Here is a 13,085-nt window from a genome sequence, read left to right as displayed (position 1 = left end):
TCCTGCTAGTTTTGTAGAGTATTCAATTGCCCAAGAACACTAGTTATTTATCCTTTCCCCCTCCTGATGGACATTTAGAGCAGGGCCAATTTTTTCTGATTACAAATAGTGCTTCAGTGAACATCCTTTGACATATTTCCAGGTGCACATGTGAGAGTGGCTCTAGGGCATATTCCTAGAAGTGGGATGGCTGACTGGGAGAGTGTGCTCATTTTCAACTTTACCAATTGCCAAATTGCTCTCCAAAGTGGTTGTATCAACAGTATCTCTTAAAATTCCCTTTTTTTCTTTTCCCATCCACTGGGTCCACACACTACAACTGCCACACATTTTTCTCCTAAAACCACCCCTGGAACCTCAACTCTTTCCTCCAAAACCCTCTCCTCCAGTCCTTAGCCCCACTCCAGCTCCTACAAAAGCCCAAGAACCGGTCTGACAAGGCCAGAGTGAGGGCAAGGAAGGAACTGAGTCCAGCAGAGCTGAGACCTCTGCATCACAGGAGAGTGGAGGAGGATGGGAGAAATTCTGGAGCCAGGACATGTTAATCATTTGTATGGAGACAATGCTGAATGACATATGCAACTGTCAGGCGCTCCCAGGGCACTGCAGTATCTACTTCTTCCCAGTGGGTCAGGGAAGAGCCCTTAGACAATTTTCCAAAACAATTTTAGGACAATGGGCAGCCAAACATGTAAAATTCCACACTGTGGCTGGGCAATGGGCCCTTCAAGTGTCCTCCACCCAGCTTCAGGGGAAGGCTGAGAGCTGCTATGACACCCTTCTCATGTATGGCCAACAGGGAGTTAGGACATCTTGCCTAAGAGTGCTAACAATTCAATGAATAATTCAAGTTTCTTTTTTTAAATTTCCAAGTATCAACAATTCAAATCCTTTAAAAACTATACAGACAATAATTTAATTTTTTGAGTAATGATTAGAGTATCAACACCAACAATTTTTTGTTTTTGTTTTCTAAATCATGAAGAACAATCCACATTTTGAAGATGCACAACGTCAATACTTCAATTCTCTTCTAAAGGTGACAAAGGGGGCTTCCCTGGTGGCGCAGTTGTTAAGAATCCGCCTGCCAATGCAGGGGACACGGGTTCGAGCCCTGGTCCGGGAAGATCCCACATGTCACGGATCAACTAAGCTCATGTACCACAACTACTGAGCCTGTGCTCTAGAGCCCACGAGCCACAACTACTGAGCCCATGTGCCACAACTACTGAAGCCCGCGCACCTAGAGCCTGTGCTCCGCAACAAGAGAAGCCACCACAGTGAGAAGCCCACGCACCACAATGAATAGTAGCCTGTGCTCACCATAACTAGAGAAAGCCCGCGTGCAGCAACGAAGACCCAACGCAGCCAAAAATAAATAAATAAATAAATTTTTAAAAATAAATAAAATATAAATAAATGTGATAAAGGATCAGCGTGGCAATGCTCTTTTTTAACCACAATGTCAACAACTTAGTTCTCATCTTAAAATCATTGAAGTGTCAATAATTCATTTTTTTCAACTCTACCTCAACTAAAAAAAATTTTTTGTTAATTCAAAAAGAAAAATAAAAACATGGTCACCTTAAAAAAATTCACTTTTTTAATCTTAAGAGTCAACAATTCTATTATATTTTCTTTTTTCAGAACATTCATACTGGTTATGTTTTAGAAACTTCCACTTTGGGAAAGATTTGTAAAAATCACCCACGTTCCCACCTCTCTTACACAGCTGCTTCTATCATTTTGATATGCTTTCATCCACTTTTTTTTTCCATCTACTTCTTTTTCTTTCCATTTAGAAAATCTATCACACAGACATAGAAAACAAACTTATGGTTACCAAAGGGGAAGGGGAGGTGGGGGGAAGGATAAATTAGGAGGTTGGGATGAACATATACCCACTACTATACATAAAATAGATAATCAGCAAGGACCTACTGTATAGCACAGGGAACTATACTCAATATTTTGTAATAACCTATAAGGGAAAAGAATATGAAAAAGAATAGATATATACATATATAGGTATAAATGAATCGCTGTGCTGTACACCTGAAATTAACACGATATTGTAAATCTACTATACCACAATTTAAAAAAATTTTTTAAAAAGAAAGAAAACTTATCAACAGTTAGATTCAATGGACATGGACCTACTGGTATTCTGTGCCAGGCATGGGCAGCAGAGAATGACCCCAACTTGGGCTGGACCCCTGAGATTCCAGTCTGGACGGGAAGCATGGATGGAGACTTCGCTCATTGTTCTAATGAAGGCCCAGAGTAGTATGGGGCCCAGGGAGCTGGGGTCATACTGTCATGGGAACCCCGGAGTACTCGATGGCCCTCACATCCAAGTGATTGAGGCATCAAGGGACTCCTGTGAAACATGAAGCTGTCAATTAACACCAAAGACACAGTGCTGAGAAACCTCATTCCCCAAAACCAGAGACCGTCAGAAACTTTTTGAAATCATGTCAGGGAGAATAGAACATTCCCCTCTTGTCTGGTGGGTTGGAGCCTGATCTGACACAGAGAAGCAGCCTGGATTACCAGCCCAGGTGCAGAGCTTCAGATAAGGGGTTTCTGGACACAGTAGTTCTATATTGATCTTAACTTTGTGGTGTCCAAGGAAACAAGACCATGAGTTCGCTTCTCAGCCCAAGTCAAATGTTAACCCCTCTCCACACAGTAGGTTTGCTTTGAGCCTATTAACACTGCTCATTTCATTTCCACCTAAATTCCACCCTGTCCCCTAACCCTATGATAACCCTGTTTCTTCCTTTGTTTGGCTCCTCTGGGTGTTGTCTCCCTGGCTGCAGCAAGTTAATAAACCAACCTAATTTTGTTAAACTATATCTATGTCCCTGCTGGTCTTTATCAGATTAGCTTTATCATAAAATCCAAGCCTTCTCTGTTCATTCACTTACCCGTTTATTCATTGTGAACGTTTCCCCAGCCCATGCTCAATTGTATGTGTTGGAAGCATGGTGAGAGGGCAGTCAAGGTCCTTGGCCTTGTAGACCCTGCTTCTAGTGGATGAGACAGAATAATGAACAGGTAATAAAAACAGGGTAACAGGCTATAAAGGAATGGGATGCGTGCCTTTAGAAGGGCAGGGCAGGGACTTCCCTGGCAGTCCAGTGGTTAGGACTCCGTGCTTCCATGGCAGGGGGCATGGGTTCAATCCCTGGTCAGGGAACTGAGATCCCACGTGTCGAGGTGTGGCCAAAAACAAAAAAAGAATAAAAAATAAGATGGATTAAATAAAAGACTGGATAGATATGTGATTTTAAAAAAAAGAACTGAAGGGGAGGAATGACAGTTGGAAGTCCTTACTCTAGTTCAATGCCCCTCATTTTACAGATGGGGAAACCAAGGCTAAGAGGAGGTATAGGTGGTGACTGCACTGTAGGAGTGAGTGGGAGAAGGGCCCACAGTCGCTAGGGGAGGTGGGGGTAGGGCCATGGCAAGGAGCTCTGGTTCTCTAACCATCAACTCGAGTACCTGGCCATCTAGGAGTTTACTGACCAGTGGTGGCTGTGAAGACAAAAGGCACATTTTCCCTTCCCCAGGGACATCGGCTCTGGGGTGATAACCCAGCAGGAGGCACTGAGGTGCCCCTCTTAATTTCCTAGCCCATTCCATTTTGGATAGGCCAGTTGGAAGGAGAATGGGACGGCCAAGTCCCTTCCCTTCAGGAGTAAAAGTGAATTGGGAAGTCTGCCTTGGTTAGCATCTTTGCACCTTCTCTTACAGGCTGTGCTATTTAACCTGTGTGCCTTGACTCAAACCAGCTTAGTAAGAATTCTAAATTTCAGTTCTTAACCATGGCAACATGACCACTGTCAGCCAACAGCAGCCAGCCAGCCAGCCCTCTTATTTTGGTTTCTTTCCTCTGGGTGGTGCAAAGGCTTAAGGATGTAACCTCAGGGTGGGGCGCTGACTCAGCTGCCGGCAGGCTCCAGGAGTGTCTCGATTCCTGCTTCATCCCCTTTCCATTTTGTTGGGCAAACTGCGGCTCAGAAAGACAAAGGCCTTCCCCCCAGCGGAAAAGTTCCTAGGCCGTGCCCAAAGCTCCGCACGGTCGGGAGAACTGGGGACTGAGGGAGGCCAAGAGACCAGAACGGGTTAAGATCATGAAGCTGCGGAGCACCGCCAAGGCCTAGAGAGACCGGGCGCCTCGAACCCGGTTCGCCCTCCGCTCCCGCTTCCGGGCGGGGCGCGACTTCCGGTTCCGGCGGCGGGCTACAAAGCTTGGCGCCGGGAAGCTGGTTTCCCGTTCCCGCAGCTGGCGGCTGGGTTTCGCGTCTCATCGCCAGCCGCCCCGTCCCCCCGCCCTCGGAGGGGCACCTGCGCAGGTGAACTCCCCTTCCCGCCCCCTGCGCCTCCCCTCCCCCGCGCACCGTCAGGTGGGAGCGGGCGGCCCTAGGAGCAGGGAGCCCCTGCCCGCGGGGTGTGCCGGCTGCTCGGCCTGTCGTGGCCTTGGGCCCCGCTTCAGCCCCGGAGGAGTAGGACTTCCAGCTCTGGAGCCACAGGCGCGCCTTTTCCGGCCGGACCTCAGCCCTCTGAGCCGCGCCCAGGTGGTGGGAGGAGTCGGGCTCAGATCCCTGCAGAGACGCCGGGGATTTTTGTACTGGGCTGAGTGGTCCCGCCACCTTCTAGCCTTGTGACCTTGGGCAAGTCCCCTTTCTCCGAGCCTAAGTTTATCAGTGGAAATGACAGTAACAGTCATACTGGGTTATCGGGAGCATTGGATGAGGGAAAGCTGTTGCGCAGTATCTGGCTTGTAAAGTTCAACAAATGTAGCGGTGGAGGCTGCCGTTAATGGAGATAACCGGGGCGGTAGAGAGTCCTATCAAGAATTTAACCTGAGTGGCTAAGAGAATGTGAAACGCTTAGCAGAGTGTCAGGTAGGAAATAAGGGTGCCGTAAACTGGAGTTATTAACTGGTGAGGGTAAGCATTCTGTCTGGCAGGGGGTCTTCTAAAACGGATAGGATTTAGAAGCTGGGTAAATCGTGGAGCTGGTCCATCTTTCAGAGCCAACCTTGAAAACTGGCCTACTGACAATTGAGACTGTTCCTAAAAGTCGAGCTTGTAAAAACCTCTGGTGCTAGGAACTAGACGAATTAGTAAAAGGGTGTTTTGCTAAGTGGATTAGGGCTTTTCACGCAGAAAGGGTTTGAGCAAGAGGGGAAAACCTGAAAGGTTTCTTCCTCTTGAGTTGTCACGAAAGTAATATAGGTGTAGTTAAAAAGAAAACAATACAGAAAGATATAAGAAAAATGTTTTCCTCTCACTGTTGCTGCTCCTCAGAAGTAAAAGGAATTTCTTTGATAACTTTCCAGGTACTGTTTGGGGATATATCAGGTCATATATGCTTATGTGTATGTATTTTTAATTTCCCCAGATGGGATCATACTGCATATCCTGATCTGCACCTTGGTCACGGGGTTCTGTGTTATGGACAGCTTTACATATCAGCTCTCATAGGCCTCCTTCATTCCTTACGAGGCTGCATAGTATTCCACTGAGTGGGTGACCGTACTTTATTGAATCATCTCCCAGTTGATGGCTTAAGTTGTTCCCAAGATTTTGCTTTCCTATAGTGTTTCACCCAGCCTTTCCTTGACTAAATATTTCCTTTTTATTGAAGGCACCCCTGAGATTTGGAGATATTCTGCTTTTGTCCTTCTTATCACCTGGATTAGTTAACAACTTACTTTTGGGGATGAGCACACCCTGTTGATTGAATAAAAATCCAGATAGCATGAGAAGAAGTGGTGTACTCCAAGAATATCTCCGTGATGGGGTCTAGAATCAATTCAAGGCTCCTAGAAAATGGGGCAGTGAATGTTTAGAGAACAGGTGATTAGGAGCAGAGAACCATTTAATTCACGTCAGCGTTGTGATTGTTGGCTTCTGTCCGTTGTTGCGCAGGAAACAGATTTGAGAATCTTTGACGCAGGAGAGATTTTAAACATCAACAATTCTGCAATATAGAGTAGGAAAGGACTAATCCTTGGGGGAGGTGGTGTTGATTTAAAAAAGATGATCCTTGTAAAGTGGCTTCATCACAGGGATTATGATCTATGATTGGACATTCCTTGTGTGAAAATTAATACAGTCATTTCTATACTGTCATCTGAAGTCTCTCTTTTTTTTTCTTTTAAATAAATTAACATAGGATGTGGTTTTCCTGTAAATAATCCCTCTTTGGACTGGGGCTCTAGCCCAAATGAAGCAAAACCTTTTTTCCCAACATTTCACAGGCATTTGATTTGCCCACCTGACCCCCATTCTCCTTCCTCCCACTACAGCTGGTTTGCTAATCCTGGAGCTGTCAAGCATCCGATGAGTCGGAAATGTATGCTGCTAGGCTTCTGACAAGTTCAATTTTCCATACACGGTGGGAGCTTAGGATCTTGATCTTAACATAAAGGCTTTTTTCCTTTTTTTTTTTTAAATTGCCTTAGACTCCACCCTGATGGTAGCTCCTAAAGTACCTTTTTAAAAAAAAAAATTATTTATTTATTTGGTTGCATCGGGTCTTAGTTGCAGCAGGCGGGCTCCTTAGTTGTGGGTCGCTGGCTCCTTAGTTGTAGCATGTGAACTCTTAGTTGGGGCATGCATGCGCGATATAGTTCCCGGACCAGGGATTGAACTTGGGCCCCCTGCCTTGGGAGCATAGAATCTTAACCACTGCACCACCAGGGAAGTCCCCTAAAGTATTTTAAGCACTTGCTATTCTTTCATTCTCATGAAAGAGAGGGAGGGACATGGAAAAGACAGTAGAGTTGGATGTAAATGAACAGACCTTTTTCTCCTCTATTTTAGCACTTCTTCATAATTTGCTTTTGGACATAGCAAATGCTCCATAAAATTGGCTGGAGGAAGCAAACACCCATGATTTTAAAGATTTCCCCTACAAATCATATGCGTATATGTTTGTATTGGGGGAAAAAAATGGGTGAAAGATTTTCCAGCTAGCAAGGCCAGCATTCTTCATTCTTTCTTCTTTGAGAATCTACATCTTACATTTTGGTAAACTATTGATACATTTTCTCAATTGTGTCAGTTGATGCAGCAAGAGGAAACAAAAACAGAATTTCTAGTAGCTTTTTTTTTTTAACAGTTTATTTATTTATTATTATTATTATTTTTTTGGTTGCATCGGGTCCTGGTTACAGCACATGGGATCTTCGTTGAGGAATGTGGGCTTCTCTAGTCGTGGCATGTGGGTTTTCTCTCTCTAGTTGTGGTGCGCGGGCTCCAGGATGCATGGGCTCTGCAGTTGTGGCGTGCAGGTTCCAGAGCATGTGGGCTCTGTAGTTGTGCGCGTGGGCTTAGTTGCCCCTTGGCATGTGGGATCTTAGTTTCCTGACCAGGGATCGAACCCGTGTCCCCTGAATTGGAAGGCATATTCTTTACCACTGGGCCACCAGGGAAGTCCCTCTAGTAGCTTTATTAAGAAACCCCGTTAAATTTGAAAAGTTGATGGAACCTAGGTCTGGACCAGATTCATGGGATCAAAGAGGTTTTAACATCCTTTGTTTTTGCTGACCCTGACTTTTCTCTTTGTGCCTAGGAGTCTGAGAAATCCTTTTCTAGAGTTCTAGAATGGAGACTGAAGGGTACCCAGAGATACAAAGAAATAGAGAAATCCAGAATGATGAAATAAGGTCATCACCAAATGAGAGGATGGCTGAGGAGCCAGAAGTTGTCCTGATAGCATTTCCCCAGGTCCAGGTTCCACCAGAGAGCCTCGATGAAGACTCTGAAGAAGACCTTGAGACTGTGCCCCGAGCGAGTCCTCTCAACCCTGCAGCCTCCAGGCAGAGGTTCCGGCAGTTCCACTATGAGGATGCAGCTGGCCCCAGGGATGTCCTCAGACATCTCCAGGAGCTTGCTGGACAGTGGCTGAGACCTGATACTCACACAAAGGAGCAGATTGTGGAAATACTGGTGCAGGAGCAATTCCAGGCCGTGCTCCCTGAGGAACTCAGAGCTCGGGCACAGAGATGTCAGCCTGGGGTCAGAGTCACTGGCTAAATCCCACTGCTTGCTTCTTGCTCAGCCTACATGTGAGAAGTAACCAAAGGCTCTCTTTGTTACAAGATCCAACTGTAGTCATGGGAAATCTGAACCTCGGTTTTCTTTGAGCTTGCCTTTGACTAGCTGTAATAAGAATTAACCAAAACCTTTTTTTGGCTGAAGGAGCTCTTATTTCCTGGGACTGTGAACTCCAGAATGAGTTTCCCTGCCCTCTTGTAAGGACAGTCAGCCCGCTGCTTGGTTTTGCTCTGCTGAATGCCTCCTTTTTTTGCACTTTGTGACATGCTTTAATATATTAAAGCACGTTTTTATGTATCCAAAGAGGTGATTGTTTCAACTTTAATATTCTTGATTCTTGTTGTGGTGGCATGAATGGAAGCTTCCGTAACCCCACCAGTAACTCATTTGGGATGTCCTTGAAATATTAAAGCTCTGTTTTTAGTAAAAATGTCCTTTGATGATTTACCAGTTTAGCTCTTAGTAGTCAGCATTTGAGAAAGGTGAGATAATTATCAGGAGTAGATGTGAGCTCGAGATAAGAACTGTGTGGCATTTGCTGAGCTGGGAAATAGGAACAGTCCTGGCCTTTGTTTTCAAAGTCAGAATTTAAATTGGACAAAACTGAGAGGGGTAAAACAGGGTCATAAGAGGTAACTCTCAGGCAGGGCTGTTTGATTTGCTCTTTCTCCATTTTCATCACCTTTGTTCTACAGCTCGTCTTCCTGTAAGAGAACTCACTCAACCATCTGACAATTCTGCTCTTCCCGAAACAGAGGCCATCCTGGCTTTGTGTGTGTGGAGGCATGTACTTTGGTTGACAGCTGAGACAGAGCAGTAGCTCTGGTTGTGACAGGCAGAGAGGAAACAGCAGCTGCTTCCCCAGCATGACCCAGTCTTGAGGAACCTTACTGTCTCTGCTGCCTGGCTTTGGGATTTGTAGATCCGCTCCTGTAACACACTCGGTACCAATTCGGAAACTAATCTTTTGGGATAGGGGCTGCTTAACTCTATGCTGGAACTCATGTTGATTCTGCTGATGTTTGTTTAGTACTTGCTGTGCCTTTGGGACTCTTCTAGATGCTAGCATATAAATACTATAAAAACAAGTTTGAAGGAAATGTATAGTTTTTGAGGAGAGGAGGAAGCTATCCAAATATATCATTAGAAATGCTAGAGTAAAGCTAGTTTTCCTTTTGGCATCTGGTTTTGAGAGAGCACTAAGAAACATGATGACCTAGAGGGGTGGGATAGGGAGGATGGGAGGGAGGCTCCAGAGGGAGGGGATATGGCAATATGTGTATGCATATGGCTGATTCGCTTTGTTGTACAACAGAAACTAACACAGTATTGTGAAGCAATTATACTCCAATAAAGATCTATTGAAAAAAAATGTTAAAAGCAAGAGGAAATAGCTAAGGGAAGTGGCATTTTAATTGAACTTTAGGAGTAGGAGATCACTGGACAGAAGGTGCACCTTTTGCAAAGGCATGGGAATGTGAGGGCATCCAGTGTTTGGGGAATAGTGAACATACAGGTAGGTGAACTCACTGTGCCTTTCATTGACTGGGTTAAGCTCTCTAAATTCTAAGAGTAAAATTTAACACTGGCAAAGGAGGAACTCTAAGTGTTGTATCTTCAGTACTCAGTTTGTTCCAAACATTCTGAAGGTATGTCCTTTAGTCTGCAGGCATTAGGAACTCCTGGTGTTAAGGAATTTGCTGACCTGCTCCAGTTTCTCAGCTGCTTCGATGGCCTAGAATTTAGCATGCAAGTGAAGGACCAGAGTTTACAGGTGGACCAAAAAGTTTTCACTTTGGGGGTTTTATTACAAAACAGCTGAGGTTTCCTGGATTGAGTGCACTTAGCACTGGTTTTTCTCAACCTTGGCACTTTGGGACCAGGTAATTCCCTTTTGTGGATACTTGTCCTATGGATTATAGGATATTCAGCAGCATCTCTGTCCTCTGCTCACTAGTTAAAAGTAATACCCCCAGATGTGACAACCGAAATGTCTTCAAACATTGCCAAATGTTCCTTGGGGGCAAGTTTGCCCGTGGTTGAAAACCACTGATTTTAAGGAGGAGAGGTCATCCAGACATGCCACAGATTACCCCCAGGCCCACGGTCTCTCAGGGTTAATGTTGAATTGAGAAAGCTATTGGAAAAGTTGTATGAATTGGGCTTTATGGTTCCTTTTTTCTTTTTTAATTAAAAAAGTTCTTATGCAATGTTTAAAGGTTATTTTACACTTACAGTTATTACAAAATATTGGCTTTATTCCCCCTGTTGTACAATATGTTTCCTTTATATGTTTGGGTAATGCCACTTACTCTGGCAAATCTTAAGCAGCGTTTTGGTAGGAAGATTAATACTATGCCTCCAACTTTGAGAATGTTTCATCGGGATGGTTGACTGTGTGCCAGGATCTAGACTAGATGCATTCTTGATTCATTTAATCCTAACTCATGTGAGGTTACCTATTCAGGTAAATACACCTGCTTTACAGATGAGAAAACAGAACCAGCAGTTAAGTATCTTGGCTCATTAAGTGGTAGAGCTAGAATCTGAGCCTTGGAATTCTGTCCCCTTAGCCTTGGGCTTTTTCCATCATGTCTGCAATCTCCTGTGTGCAAGATGTTTCTTTGGCTTTTCTCATCTTTATGTTACCATTTAAAATAACATTTCTTAGATTCATTTCACACAAAAAGTATGAAAAAACCAAAAAGGGTCCAAATGGTAACTCCTGTTGACATTTTTTTTTTTTGCGGTTCGCGGGCCTCTCACTGTTGTGGCCTCTCCCGTTGCGGAGCACAGGCTCCGGACGCGCAGGCCCAGCGGCCATGGCTCACGGGCCCAGCCCCTCTGCGGCATGTGGGATCTTTCTGGACCGGGGCACGAACTCGTGTCGCCTGCATCGGCAGACGGACCCTCAACCACTGCGCCACCAGGGAAGACCTCCTCTTGACATTTTTTAAGGTTATAAAATACATTTGTGTGTGTATAGAAAAGTCCAATAGTATAGAAGGGTATAAATGGAAAATTTAAAGGCTCTCTTCCCATTAAGTTTCTTATGCATCCTTCCAGAAAATATAAATTATGTAAGCAGATATACATGCATGTGCACACAAATATGTATATCCCCTCCCCACTTTTTCTTTTTGGCCATGCCGTGTAGCATGTAGGGTCTTAGCTCCCCAACCAGGGATCAGACCCGCGCCCCCTGCAGTGGAAGTCCAGAGTCTTAACCACTGGACCGACATCCCCGTATATCCCTTTTTATTTACACAAAATATGTTATGCATGTTTAGTATGTATATTTTTCATGTCCAATAACCCTTAGCTGTCTTTTGCTGTCAACATACAGAGGTTTACTGCCTGCCAATGCAGGGGACACGGGTTTGATCCCTGGTCCGGGAAGATCCCACATGCCTCAGAGCAACTCAGCCCGTGCGCCACAACTACTGAGCCTGCAGCTACTGAGCCCACGTACCTACAGCTGGTGCTCCGCAACAGAAGCCACCACAGTGAGAAGCCCGCGCACCACAACGAAGAGCAGCCCCCACTCACTGCAACCAGAGAATGCCTGTGCGCAGTAACAAAGACCCACCTCAGCCAAAAATAAAATATAAAAAAAAAAAACGCAAGGTAGAGGATTCATGTATGGAGTCAAATCTCCAAAGCATAAGTGAGGTTTAGAGAGGTAAGTTACAGAACCAGAACCTCAAACCAGAACTGGCACAATGCCCAGCGCTGTCTCCCAGCAACCCTGTGGTACCAACGCTTTCTCATGGAAGTGAACTTACAGATGCAAATCCTCACCCCAAACCAACGCAGTAACAGGAGAAGCTTGAGTTCAGCTCCATTTCGTCTGGCTCTAGTCCCAGGCCCTTGCCATGAGGTCACACTGCCTGGATACTAAAGAGTAAACCAACTTTAAGTGTTTCAGGAGCCCTGTGGGGGTTTGAAGTACAGTCATTCCCTCTCTGTTGCCGCTACCCAAGATGATTCCTGGCCTTCTCCACCCAGTCTACTAGTTATCACCAATGCCAGTCATTGTCATTTCTGAGTCAATCTAGACCCCAGTTCTAAAGAACCCTAAACACTTTAAATTCTGTGAGTGACAGGGCAAGAGGAGGGCAATGTAGAGGGGCTAGTGGGAAGCATTTCTAAAATGTCTCATGTCTAATTTTCCCTTTGATTATATTGACTCCAGTTCCACAAGAGAATAATTGCATCTAGTTATTGAAACATGCTCCTGCCAGATGGCTACTGGTGAAAACCAGTGTTCTGACCACAAGGTAATATGAGATTCCTAGCAACTGGCTAGAGCCATGGAAAAATATGTCATCTGTTGGGCAGCTACTCCCTGAGCGGTGAGTGGGTGCCAGGCCCTGGCTGCTGGAAAGGAAGCCAACTCGGGGTGGGGGGGGTGGGGGGGCCACGAGGAGTGCATGAAAACGGTGGTGGCCCTGGAGAATTCAAGTGTAACTGGCCTTCCTAGGAGCACCATGTGTGGTCAGTTTCCACAGGCAGCTCAGTACAGTGCCCTTGACAATGAGTTGACTATTTTGCTAAGCATTTTCCACCCACCACCATGCATTTATTGGCCATTTTCCCTTGGCCCCAAATGCCCCATCTCTACGCCTCCCCTGACCTTTGCCAGCCTACTCCTATTCATTCTTGGTGACGCAGATAGCCATGGTCACCTTCGTGAAGCTGCCTTTGATTTTTGCCTTGAATCAGCATTTGAATCCCTCTTGTGAGCTCCTGTAACACCTTCCCTTTAGTTCTAAGTCCCTGTTCATTCAGCGAATATGCATCGTGTACCCAATGTGCCATGCCCTGTTCTAAGTCTCACACTGTAATGCAGTGCCTAGTTTGTGTCCCCAAGCAGATTGTGAACCCCATGTAGAGGGAATCTCTGCTCTTGGCCTCCAACACAGGACCTGCACGTAACTGATCTTCTAGGAATAGCTTAATTTTTGTAGGAGACACATGGTTGCTGCCTGACTTAAGGGGCTTCCTTCT

This window comes from Lipotes vexillifer, unplaced genomic scaffold (genome assembly GCF_000442215.2).
Source record: "Lipotes vexillifer unplaced genomic scaffold, Lipotes_vexillifer_v1.1 scaffold496, whole genome shotgun sequence".
Taxonomy (NCBI): Eukaryota; Metazoa; Chordata; class Mammalia; order Artiodactyla; family Lipotidae; genus Lipotes; species Lipotes vexillifer.
Note: the sequence above shows the minus strand (reverse complement) of the source record.